Below are 13096 nucleotides of genomic sequence, written 5' to 3'. Positions count from 1 at the left end.
TCTCGAGCTTGATGACAAGCTTGGAGGGTACTATGGTGTTGAATGCCGAGCTGTAGTCGATGAACAGCATTCTCACATAGGTATTCCTCTTGTCCAGATGGGTTAGGGCAGTGTGCAGTGTGGTTGAGATTGCATCGTCTGTGGACCTATTTGGGCGGTAAGCAAATTGGAGTGGGTCAAGGGTGTCAGGTAGGGTGGAGGTGATATGGTCCTTGACTAGTCTCTCAAAGCACTTCATGATGACGGATGTGAGTGCTACGGGGCGGTAGTCGTTTAGCTCAGTTACCTTAGCTTTCTTGGGAACAGGAACAATGGTGGCCCTCTTGAAGCATGTGGGAACAGCAGACTGGTGTAGGGATTGATTGAATATGTCCGTAAACACACCGGCCAGCTGGTCTGCGCATGCTCTGAGGGCGCGGCTGGGGATGCCGTCTGGGCCTGCAGCCTTGCGAGGGTTAACACGTTTAAATGTCTTACTCACCTCGGCTGCAGTGAAGGAGAGACCGCATGTTTTCGTTGCAGGCCGTGTCAGTGGCACTGTGTTGTCCTCAAAGCGGGCAAAAAAGTTATTTAGTCTGCCTGGGAGCAAGACATCCTGGTCCGTGACTGGGCTGGATTTCTTCCTGTAGTCCGTGATTGACTGTAGACCCTGCCACATGCCTCTTGTGTCTGAGCCGTTGAATTGAGATTCTACTTTGTCTCTGTACTGACGCTTAGCTTGTTTGATAGCCTTGCGGAGGGAATAGCTGCACTGTTTGTATTCAGTCATGTTACCAGACACCTTGCCCTGATTAAAAGCAGTGGTTCGCGCTTTCAGTTTCACACGAATGCTGCCATCAATCCACGGTTTCTGGTTAGGGAATGTTTTAATCGTTGCTATGGGAACGACATCTTCAACGCACGTTCTAATGAACTCGCACACCGAATCAGCGTATTCGTCAATATTGTTATCTGACGCAATACGAAACATGTCCCAGTCCACGTGATGGAAGCAGTCTTGGAGTGTGGAATCAGCTTGGTCGGACCAGCGTTGGACAGAGTACAATATAAGCCATGAGGCTTTAGATGTGTTCGTGTGCATGCGAGTGTGTTTGCTTCGTGTGTGAAGTGTGTTCTTTTATTGATTTCTAACACACAGGAAGAGTTGCATCACAGACACAGTGAGAATCTCAGGGTGGTATGGTTGGTGTTATTTCATCGGGATGACTCCAGTGGTCAGCAGAACCACGATGACCATGGCAATGATAACGATCACCGCGGTCACTATGCCAACGATCAGCTTGATGTTCTTCCTGCGGTAGGAACGAGCCACCGCTTCACACTTCCTCTCAAAGAGCTTTGACTATAAACACACACCAGAGAGAAAGAGATCGGGGAGAAAAGAGAGAGATGTACAGTAGTCTATGGCATGTGCTGAACTCAGAGCAGCAACTGCTACCAGGTGGGGGTGAGGAGGGTGAGATGGAGGGGATGGAAATCTACTAACCGAGTCCTGGAGGTTTTCTGCTATGGAGGTCATGTGATCCCGTCTCTCTCCTCTGCAACATGTTCTCTGTGTTCTGTTTCAAGTTAAATTTAGTTGATTTTACTTCACACTGCTCTTATTTGCATGTTCAAAATACAATCTTATCTGCAAACAGTTGTGTAGTTGCAGGCTTTTGCTCCAGCTAAAGCAGTATCACCTAATCATAGTCTTCAAAAAATAAGATCTATAAGGGCTCTATTCAATTCGTAGCACTGAAGAGCCGCTTTATAGCCGATTGACAATTAAAAGGCAATGTTCCTGAGGTTGCGGACACTGCATTCAGGTCAACACTGCATATGTCAATTGGAAATGACCTTTAAGTTGTTCGCTGCTCTTCCTGGGATACTTCGGTGATGCTGATTGAATAGTGCCCCTCGTTGAATCAGCTGTGTAACTGTCTTGGCTTAATGTGAAAGCCTACATCTTCTCTGGTCCTCCCTCCTCACAGGGTAAAACACATTCAGGGTCGAATAAGAGAATACATGTTGAATACCATACACTATTCACACTCACCAGCTCATCTTCCATGACCAAAATGTCCAAACTCTCAGCGATCACCTAGAAAAATTCAAATTTGGTAGGAGTGATAGGGTACTCCATTGTTATAAATTGGTTTGGGATATTTAGTCAACATCTTCCTGATTATTCAGTCATCTCTTACAGTCTACTGTGTGTGTGTGTGTGTGTGTGTGTGTGTGTGTGTGTGTGTGTGTGTGTGTGTGTGTGTGTGTGTGTGTGTGTGTGTGTGTGTGTGTGTGTGTGTGTGTGTGTGTGTGTACGTGTGTGTGTGTGTGTGTGTGTGTGTGTTTTTTTCCGGGATGTGAGAGAAAGATTAGACAGTTTTAGTTTGGTCCACTAGATGGCATCAGAGTGAAACAGATGCTTGTTGTTGAAGAACAGAATCAGTCCTCATTCTCCTCTTCTTCCTCTCAAATGGATGTGACACCGAGGGCAGAGATGGCCTTAAACAAACCGATAATGGTCTGATTTCTTCCACTGAGAGAGAGAGAGGTGGAGTGAGAGGGTAGGGAGAAAGAGAGATGGAGAGAGAGGGCCTGGGTCTGGAAGACTATATAACAATGAACAAAAGATGAGCCAGCCTGAGAGGACAGGACAGAAGGGGACAAAAGATGAGCCAGCCTGAGAGGACAGGACAGAAGGGGACAAAAGATGAGCCAGCCTGAGAGGACAGGACAGAAGGGGACAAAAGATGAGCCAGCCTGAGAGGACAGGACAGAAGGGGACAAAAGATGAGCCAGCCTGAGAGGACAGGACAGAAGGGGACAAAAGATGAGCCAGCCTGAGAGTACAGGACAGAAGGGGACAAAAGAAAGAGGGATGTGGGAAAGAGAGCAAAACTGAATCAATTACAGATTCAGATATAGAAATGTAAAATTAACTTCCGATTGAGCCGACATTTGCAGCATTTACCATAAATGCAGTCTCCATTAACGTGGAAACATTGTTTAAAAGAAAGGAATGAAACAGGACAACAGTCAGCTAAACAAGCGAGGAAGGAATATATTAAAGCTGAGAGATCAGAAGAGAGAGAGCGGGAGGGAGAGAAAAATAATGTGGAAGAAAGAGGGGAGGAGTGAGTTGTCTGGTATCATTCAGAGCTGCTAAACCTTTGGCTAATCTGAGTGTCTGTCTGTCCCCTCTGTGTGCATGCAGGTGCATGTTTATGTGTGTACTTGCAGGTGTGTCTCTATGCAGGTGTGTGTTATTTGAACTTGCCCGCTTTCTGAACCCTTCATCCCTCCCTCCATATCACCCAGCTCTTCCACAGGCTTTAGAAGTGTGAACATCAGTTCTGAACAAACAGACACCTGCACCTGCACTCTTGAAGTGGGTGATACAGTAACTGTCTGAAAAAAACTAGAAAAGAAACTCTTGCGAAGAGATGTTTGTGTTTGCATCACACAGATGCCACAATCCCTGGTTTTCAGGTTATGCTATAAAATGCACTTGTAATTCACTAGCAACGCACATATCAACATGACGCATTGGACAGAGCGACAACAGAACAACTAATTTAGTGGACGTTTTCTCCAATGATCAAGTGTCTCCAGTATGGTGTCAACCAATGACGGACAGTATTTGCTTTAATGTATTCATGTGTGCATGTGTATGTGTTGCTGTTATATGTGGCACGTTGATATGAGAGCTACACTCAGTGGCCAGTTTATTAGGTACACCCATCTCGTTCTGTGTCGGACCCCCCATTGCCTCCTCCTACTGTATTCTTCAGGGCATAGAAACGTAGCTAATTTGGTATCAAGGGACCAAAAGTGTGCTATTCCCTACACCATTACACCACCAGCCTGTAGCTTTGACACCAGGCAGGATGGGGCCATGGACTCAAGCTGTTTGGCCAAATCCTGACTGGATTCGTCGGCAATATTTTTCTACTCTTCAATTGTCTAGTGTTGGTGATGGCGTGCCCACTGCAGCCGCTTCTGATCGGAGTGGAACCTGGTGTGGTCATCTGCTGCAATAGCCCATCCGTGACAAAGACAGATGAGTTGTGTGTTCCGAGATGCCGTTCTGCAGACCACTGTTGGACTGCGCCGTTATTTGCCTGTTTATGGCCCGCCTGTAAGCTTGCTTAACCCAGAACTGTCGTGCGTGAAAAGCCCAGGACGCCAACCGCTTCGGAGCTACTGGAATCGGCACGCCTGGCACCGACGATCATACCACACTCAAAGTCCCTTATGTCACTCATCTTGTCCATTCTAACATTTAGTCGAACAGTAACTGAATGCCTCGATGCCTATCTGCCTGCTTTATATAGTAAGCCACAACCACGTGACCATTGTGAACAGAGTGGTGTACCTAATAAACTGTCCACTGAGTATATTCAGCTATTGGCAGCTTCCTGTCTCTCTTGTCCTCCGACTCTGGATATCTATAGGAAATGACCTGCAATTTATACACAAGTACGTGTTCACACACTAAAGCAGATGGGTTCACATAGAGTACCTGTAACCATAACAACCTGGCCTAGCCAAACAGAAGACCCCCACCCGTTCTCAATACCAGCTCTGTCACACCGTCTGGTCGGAACACAGAGGAGCAGTAAAAGGATCTGTCATTATTGAATAATAACACAGGAGTAATGTCATATCTGTAGAAACAACCGGCCTGGTCTCCTCTTCATTTACACACCAACTGCCAACACAACATAACAGCTCCCAATCACTATCAGCTCCCAATCACTATCGTAACTCACACGAACGGACACACTCATCATGGCAGAACATGCAGTCACAGATGGTAAACAATAGCCTCATTTAATTTACAATCAATTGAAATGAAAATGTGCGCTCACTTAGACTGTTTGCTTTATCAGGAGTTTTAACTGCCATAAAATCAGTGGGACGGTTTAGAGTTAATAGCAACTGACTGAATTTTGGCAGACCTACAATGAGATCAGACTGGAGTTGTTGTTCCTGTGGAACAAGTTCTTCCAGACACCTGTTGACGTTCAGAGCTCGTCTCAGAGACCACCTGACAGACAGACAGATGGGCAGGCAGACAAGACAGACAGAGACAGACAGAGACAGACAGATGGGCAGGCAGACAAGACCAACACAGACAGTCAGATGGGCAGGCAGACAAGACAGACACAGACAGACAGATGGGCTGGCAGACAAGACAGACACAGACAGACAGATGGGCAGGCAGACAAGACAGACACAGACAGACAGATGGGCAGGCAGACAAGACAGACAGACAGACAGATGGGCAGGCAGACAAGACAGACACAGACAGACAGATGGGCAGGCAGACAAGACAGACACAGACAGACAGATGGGCAGGCAGACAAGACAGACAGACAGCCAGATGGGCAGGCAGACAAGACCAACACAGACAGACAGATGGGCTGGCAGACAAGACAGACACAGACAGACAGATGGGCAGGCAGACAAGACAGACAGATGGGCAGGCAGACACAGACAGATGGGCAGGCAGACAAGACAGACAAGACAGACAGATGGGCAGGCAGACAAGACAGATGGGCAGGCAGACAACAAGACAGACACAGACAGACAGATGGGCAGGCAGACAAGACAGACACAGACAGACAGATGGGCTGGCAGACAAGACAGACACAGACAGACAGATGGGCAGGCAGACAAGACAGACACAGACAGACAGATGGGCAGGCAGACAAGACAGACAGACAGACAGATGGGCAGGCAGACAAGACAGACACAGACAGACAGATGGGCAGGCAGACAAGACAGACAGACAGACAGATGGGCAGGCAGACAAGACAGACACAGACAGACAGATGGGCAGGCAGACAAGACAGACACAGACAGACAGATGGGCAGGCAGACAAGACAGACAGACAGACAGATGGGCAGGCAGACAAGACAGACACAGACAGACAGATGGGCAGGCAGACAAGACAGACACAGACAGACAGATGGGCAGGCAGACAAGACAGACAGACAGCCAGATGGGCAGGCAGACAAGACCAACACAGACAGACAGATGGGCAGGCAGACAAGACAGACACAGACAGACAGATGGGCACGCAGACAAGACGGACACAGACAGACAGATGGGCAGGCAGACAAGACGGACACAGACAGACAGATGGGCAGGCAGACAAGACAGAGACAGACAGACAGATGGGCAGGCAGACAAGACAGACAGACAGCCAGATGGGCAGGCAGACAAGACAGACACAGATAGACAGATGGGCAGGCAGACAAGACCAACACAGACAGACAGATGGGCAGGCAGACAAGACAGACACAGACAGACAGATGGGCAGGCAGACAAGACAGACACAGACAGACAGATGGGCAGGCAGACAAGACAGACACAGACAGACAGATGGGCAGGCAGACAAGACGGACACAGACAGACAGATGGGCTGGCAGACAAGACAGACAGACAGTCAGATGGGCAGGCAGACAAGACCAACACAGATAGACAGATGGGCAGACAGATGGGCAGGCAGATGGGCAGGCAGACAAGACAGACAGACAGCCAGATGGGCAGGCAGACAAGACAGACACAGATAGACAGATGGGCAGACAGATGGGCAGGCAGATGGGCAGGCAGACAAGACAGACAGACAGACAGATGGGCAGGCAGACAAGACAGACAGACAGCCAGATGGGCAGGCAGACAAGACAGACACAGATAGACAGATGGGCAGGCAGACAAGACCAACACAGACAGACAGATGGGCAGGCAGACAAGACAGACACAGACAGACAGATGGGCAGGCAGACAAGACAGACACAGACAGACAGATGGGCAGGCAGACAAGACAGACACAGACAGTCAGATGGGCAGGCAGACAAGACAGACAGACAGTCAGATGGGCAGGCAGACAAGACAGACACAGACAGACAGATGGGCAGGCAGACAAGACAGACACAGACAGACAGATGGGCAGGCAGACAAGACAGACAGACAGCCAGATGGGCAGGCAGACAAGACCAACACAGATAGACAGATGGGCTGGCAGACAAGACAGACAGACAGTCAGATGGGCAGGCAGACAAGACCAACACAGATAGACAGCTGGGCTGGCAGACAAGACAGACAGACAGTCAGATGGGCTGGCAGACAAGACAGACACAGACAGACAGATGGGCAGGCAGACAAGACAGACAGACAGCCAGATGGGCAGGCAGACAAGACCAACACAGATAGACAGATGGGCTGGCAGACAAGACAGACAGACAGTCAGATGGGCAGGCAGACAAGACCAACACAGATAGACAGATGGGCTGGCAGACAAGACAGACAGACAGCCAGATGGGCAGGCAGACAAGACCAACACAGATAGACAGATGGGCTGGCAGACAAGACAGACACAGACAGTCAGATGGGCAGGCAGACAAGACCAACACAGATAGACAGATGGGCTGGCAGACAAGACAGACAGACAGTCAGATGGGCAGGCAGACAAGACCAACACAGATAGACAGATGGGCTGGCAGACAAGACAGACAGACAGTCAGATGGGCTGGCAGACAAGACAGACAGACAGTCAGATGGGCTGGCAGACAAGACAGACACAGACAGACAGAGATTTGAATGGATTTACTAATCAGACGAATAGATGGGCTGTTCACAGCATCTCTCCATACAGACAGCCTGTCCTCCTGTGGAATGGATTGTCTGGGACTCACAGACAGTTAACTTTCCTCATGTTGTTGTCGTCAGGTCCCTTCCCCATATACTGCACTACTTTCCAGGTTTTCTGATCAGACTGATGGATATGCTGAACACAGACAGTATGTCCTCCTGTGGAATGGATTGTCCTAAAGTCTAGGATGTCTGTCAAGACAGCCATTTAGAGAACGTCAACATTCCAAGTTAACGTTCCTCATTTTATCTTGATATAATGTACTACTTTAGAAAGTTTTCTGTATCACAAATATGTTTATTTGTGGTGTATCAGCAGGATTCTTCAGATAATTCACAACTTTTACTATTTTGACAGAATGATGTCTAGCTACTGTTTGATACAGTAAATAATATGTAATCATACTTCAGTCAGGTAGAAAAATATAATGGTCTGTCACGACTTCCGCTGAAGTTGGCGCCTCTCCTTGTTCGGGCGGCGTTCGGCGGTCGTCGTCACCGGCTTTCTAGCTGCCACCGGCTCCCATGACCTCTTTGCTGAAGGGGGGACTGGTGCGACTGCAGTGGATAGCTGGGGCGAACAGAGCTTTTGTCAACTGAAGGCTCTGTTTACCTTGGCTCCTGTGTTGGCTCATCCTGATCCCTCCTTAGCATTCATAGTTGGGCTCACACGTCACCCTCCTCTGGTCATCCTGGCATCAGTCGGACACTGCTCTGTCTTAGTGGGAAGTACTGGTGGCCCACTTTAGCTAAGGACGTGAGGGTGTATGTTTCCTCCTGCTCGGTGTGCTCTCAGTGCAAGGCACCTAGACACCTACCCTGAGGGAAATTACAACCCCTACCCATTCCACAACGGCCGTGGTCCCACCTGTCGGTGGATTTAGTGACGGATCTTCCTCTGTCACAAGGGAACCACGATTCTGGTTGTTGTGGATCGGTTTTCTAAGTCCTGCCGTCTCATTCCTTTGCCCGGTCTCCCTACGGCCCTACAGACTGCGGAGGCCCTGTTGACACATGTCTTCCGGTACTACGGGGTGCCTGAGGATATAGTGTCTGATCGGGGTCCCCAGTTCACATCAATGGTCTGGAGGGCGTTCATGGAACATCTGGGGGTCTCGGTCAGTCTTACCTCAGGGTTTCACCCGAAAGTAATGGGCAGGTGGAGAGAGTTACCGCAGTAAGGCCCTGGTGTATGCACCGGGAGACCGGTTCTGGCTCTCTACCCGAAACCTGCCCCTTCGCCTGCCCTGCCGGAAGCTGGGTCCGCGGTTTGTGGGGCCATTTAAAGTCCTGAGGAGACTGAATGAGATATGTTATAGGTTACAACTTCCCCCAGATTACTGTATTAACCACTCGTTCCATGTGTCTCTCCTCAGGCCGGTGGTGGCTGGTCCGCTCCAGTAGTCCGAGGTGCGGGAGGTTCCTCCGCCCCTTCTGGACATCGAGGGGGCCCCGGCGTATACCGTACGAGCCATCATGGACTCTAGGCGTCGGGCGAGGGGCCTTCAGTACCTTGTGGAGTGGGAGGGGTATGGTCCGGAGGAGAGATGCTGGGTGCCGGTGGAGGAGAGATGCTGGGTGCCGGTGGAGGAGAGATGCTGGGTGCCGGTGGAGGAGAGATGCTGGGTGCCGGTGGAGGACATCCTGGACCCTTCCTTACTACAGGAATATCACCGTCTCCACCCGGATCGCCCTGCACCTCGTCCTCCGGGCCGTCCCCGAGGCCGGTGTCAGCGCGCTGCTGGAGCCGCTCATCAAGGTGGGGGTACTGTCACGACTTCCGCCGAAGTTGGTGCCTCTCCTTGTTCGGGCGGCGTTCGACAGTCGTTGTCACCAGCTTTCTAGCTGCCACCGATCCACATTTCTTTTTCCATGATGTTTTGTGCGTGATTGTTCCTGATTTGTGTTAGTCTTGTGTGTTAGGGTTTTTATCCCTACGTGGATTTATTGAACTGTTTATTTTTCCAGAGTAAAGTACGTTATTTTTACTCAGTTCTGTTTCCTGCGCTTGACTCCGTCCTCACCTATACACCACTGACATGGTCACAATGTCATTCAATACAACACGAACATGAAGACTGTAAAACTCTGGGCAACATATTTTGATGCACAACAAAACCAAAGATAGATACACCTGTATATTCAGTACAGAGTCACCATACCATAACACATTAAATTGTTTCACTTTTCATGTTAATTTATGTAAACACAGGACACACTCAATAAGAAGAAATAAAAATGACTATACTTTATAAAACATTGTGTGCCATGACAATCATGGAGGAAATAATATTCTCAGTTCAGGTAAATCAGTTGAAATAGTTTGTTTACCTTCTAAATTAAACGGTCACAGATATGTCCAGTTTTTTTGTGACAATCATGCATCAATCACACTGGCGCTTATCCTCATGCACAGATAGCTGAAACAAAGCATGACAATCAGTGTGTGTGTGTGTGTGTGTGTGTGTGTGTGTGTGTGTGTGTGTGTGTGTGTGTGTGTGTGTGTGTGTGTGTGTGTGTGTGTGTGTGTGTGCGTGCATCATTGTTCAGACACACACACACACATTGTAGGAAAGGAGCAGTTGGTGTACGCTCAGTCAGGTGTTCAAAGCAAGACACACACACACACACACACCTGGGCATTGAGTGACACTTGGCATGTCATACCTGGCTGTGATACGTCAGCCACCAGCTGTGGCAGTGATTTTAAGTACCAGTGTTTGTGTGAACCAAGCATGTATATAGAGAACATACGTACATTATACATACACATTCAATCCTAGACACATACTAAGTAACATACTAAGTAACATTCTAAATAACATACTAAGTAACATACTAAGTAACATTCTAAATAACATACTAAGTAGCATACTAAGTAACATACTAAGTAGCATACTAAGTAACATACTAAGTAACATTCTAAATACCATACTAAGTAACATTCTAAATACCATACTAAGTAACATTCTAAATACCATACTAAGTAACATTCTAAATAACATACTAAGTAACATTCTAAATAACATACTAAGTAGCATACTAGGTAACATACTAAGTAACATTCTAAATACCATACTAAGTAACATTCTAAATAACATACTAAGTAACATTCTAAATACCATACTAAGTAACATTCTAAATAACATACTAAGTAACATACTAAGTAACATTCTAAATACCATACTAAGTAACATACTAAATAACATACTAAGTAACATTCTAAATAACATACTAAGTAACATACTAAATACAATACTAAGTAACAGACCAAATAAAATACTAAGTAACATATCGACACACACACACACACACACACACACACACACACACACACACACACACACACACACACACACACACACACACACACACACACACACACACACACACACACACACACACACACACACCCCCCCATGGCCCTGCTCCATACTCTGTGTGTGAACAGATGAGGTAATACAGATAACTACATAAATATGAATATAATATAATACAGATGGGGGCTTAGAGAGGCGGAAGAGTATACTGTTTTTCCTCTACCTCTCCTCTCTTCCTACTGACACCTCTCACTCTGATCCCTCCTCTCTTCCTACTGATACCTCTCACTCTGATCCCTCCTCTCTTCCTACTGACACCTCTCACTCTGATCCCTCCTCTCTTCCTACTGACACCTCTCACTCTGATCCCTCCTCTCTTCCTACTGACACCTCTCACTCTGATCCCTCCTCTCTTCCTACTGACCACTCTCACTCTGATCCCTCCTCTCTTCCTACTGACACCTCTCACTCTGATCCCTCCTCTCTTCCTACTGACACCTCTCACTCTGATCCCTCCTCTCTTCCTACTGATACCTCTCACTCTGATCCCTCCTCTCTTCCTACTGACACCTCTCACTCTGATCCCTCCTCTCTTCCTACTGACACCTCTCACTCTGATCCCTCCTCTCTTCCTACTGACACCTCTCACTCTGATCCCTCCTCTCTTCCTACTGACCACTCTCACTCTGATCCCTCCTCTCTTCCTACTGACACCTCTCACTCTGATCCCTCCTCTCTTCCTACTGACACCTCTCACTCTGATCCCTCCTCTCTTCCTACTGACACCTCTCACTCTGATCCCTCCTCTCTTCCTACTGACACCTCTCACTCTGATCCCTCCTCTCTTCCTACTGACACCTCTCACTCTGATCCCTCCTCTCTTCCTACTGACCACTCTCACTCTGATCCCTCCTCTCTTCCTACTGACACCTCTCACTCTGATCCCTCCTCTCTTCCTACTGACCACTCTCACTCTGATCCCTCCTCTCTTCCTACTGACCACTCTCACTCTGATCCCTCCTCTCTTCCTACTGACACCTCTCACTCTGATCCCTCCTCTCTTCCTACTGACACCTCTCACTCTGATCCCTCCTCTCTTTTGAATGACCACTCTCACTCTGATCTCTCCTCTCTTTCAACTGACCCCTCTCACTCTGATCCCTCCTCTCTTCCTACTGACCCCTCTCACTCTGATCCCTCCTCTCTTTTGAATGACCACTCTCACTCTGATCCCTCCCCTCTTTCAACTGACCCCTGTCACTCTGATCCCTCCTCTCTTCCTACTGACCCCTCTCACTCTGATCCCTCCTCTCTTTTGAATGACCACTCTCACTCTGATCCCTCCTCTCTTTTGAATGACCACTCTCACACTGATCCCTCCTCTTTTCCTACTGACCACTCTCACACTGATCCCTCCTCTCTGTCAACTGACCCCTCTCACTCTGATCCCTCCTCTCTTTTGAATTACCACTCTCACACTGATCCCTCCTCTCTTTTGAATTACCACTCTCACACTGATCCCTCCTCTCTTTTGAATGACCACTCTCACACCGATCCCTCCTCTCTTCCTACTGACCCCTCTCACACGATCCCTCCTCTCTTTTTGAATGACCACTCACTCTGACCCCTCCTCTCTTCCTACTGACCCTTCTCACTCTGATCCCTCCTCTCTTCCTACTGACCCCTCTCACTCTGATCCCTCCTCTCTTTTGAATGACCACTCTCACTCTGACCCCTCCTCTCTTCCTACTGACCCCTCTCACTCTGATCCCTCCTCTCTTCCTACTGACCACTCTCACTCTGATCCCTCCTCTCTTCCTACTGACCCCTCTCACTCTGATCCCTCCTCTCTTCCTACTGACCCCTCTCACTCTGATCCCTCCTCTCTTCCTACTGACCCTTCTCACTCTGATCCCTCCTCTCTTTTGAATGACCACTCTCACTCTGATCCCTCCTCTCTTTCAACTGACCCCTCTCACTCTGATCCCTCCTCTCTTTTGAATGACCACTCTCACTCTGATCCCTCCTCTCTTCCTACTGACCACTCTCACTCCATTCCCTCCTCTCTTCCTACTGACCCCTCTCACTCTGATCCCTCCTCTCTTTTGAATGACCACTCTCACTCTGATCC

Source organism: Oncorhynchus tshawytscha, linkage group LG20 (assembly GCF_018296145.1).
Source record: "Oncorhynchus tshawytscha isolate Ot180627B linkage group LG20, Otsh_v2.0, whole genome shotgun sequence".
NCBI lineage: Eukaryota > Metazoa > Chordata > Actinopteri > Salmoniformes > Salmonidae > Oncorhynchus > Oncorhynchus tshawytscha.
This window is presented reverse-complemented; position numbering follows the sequence as displayed.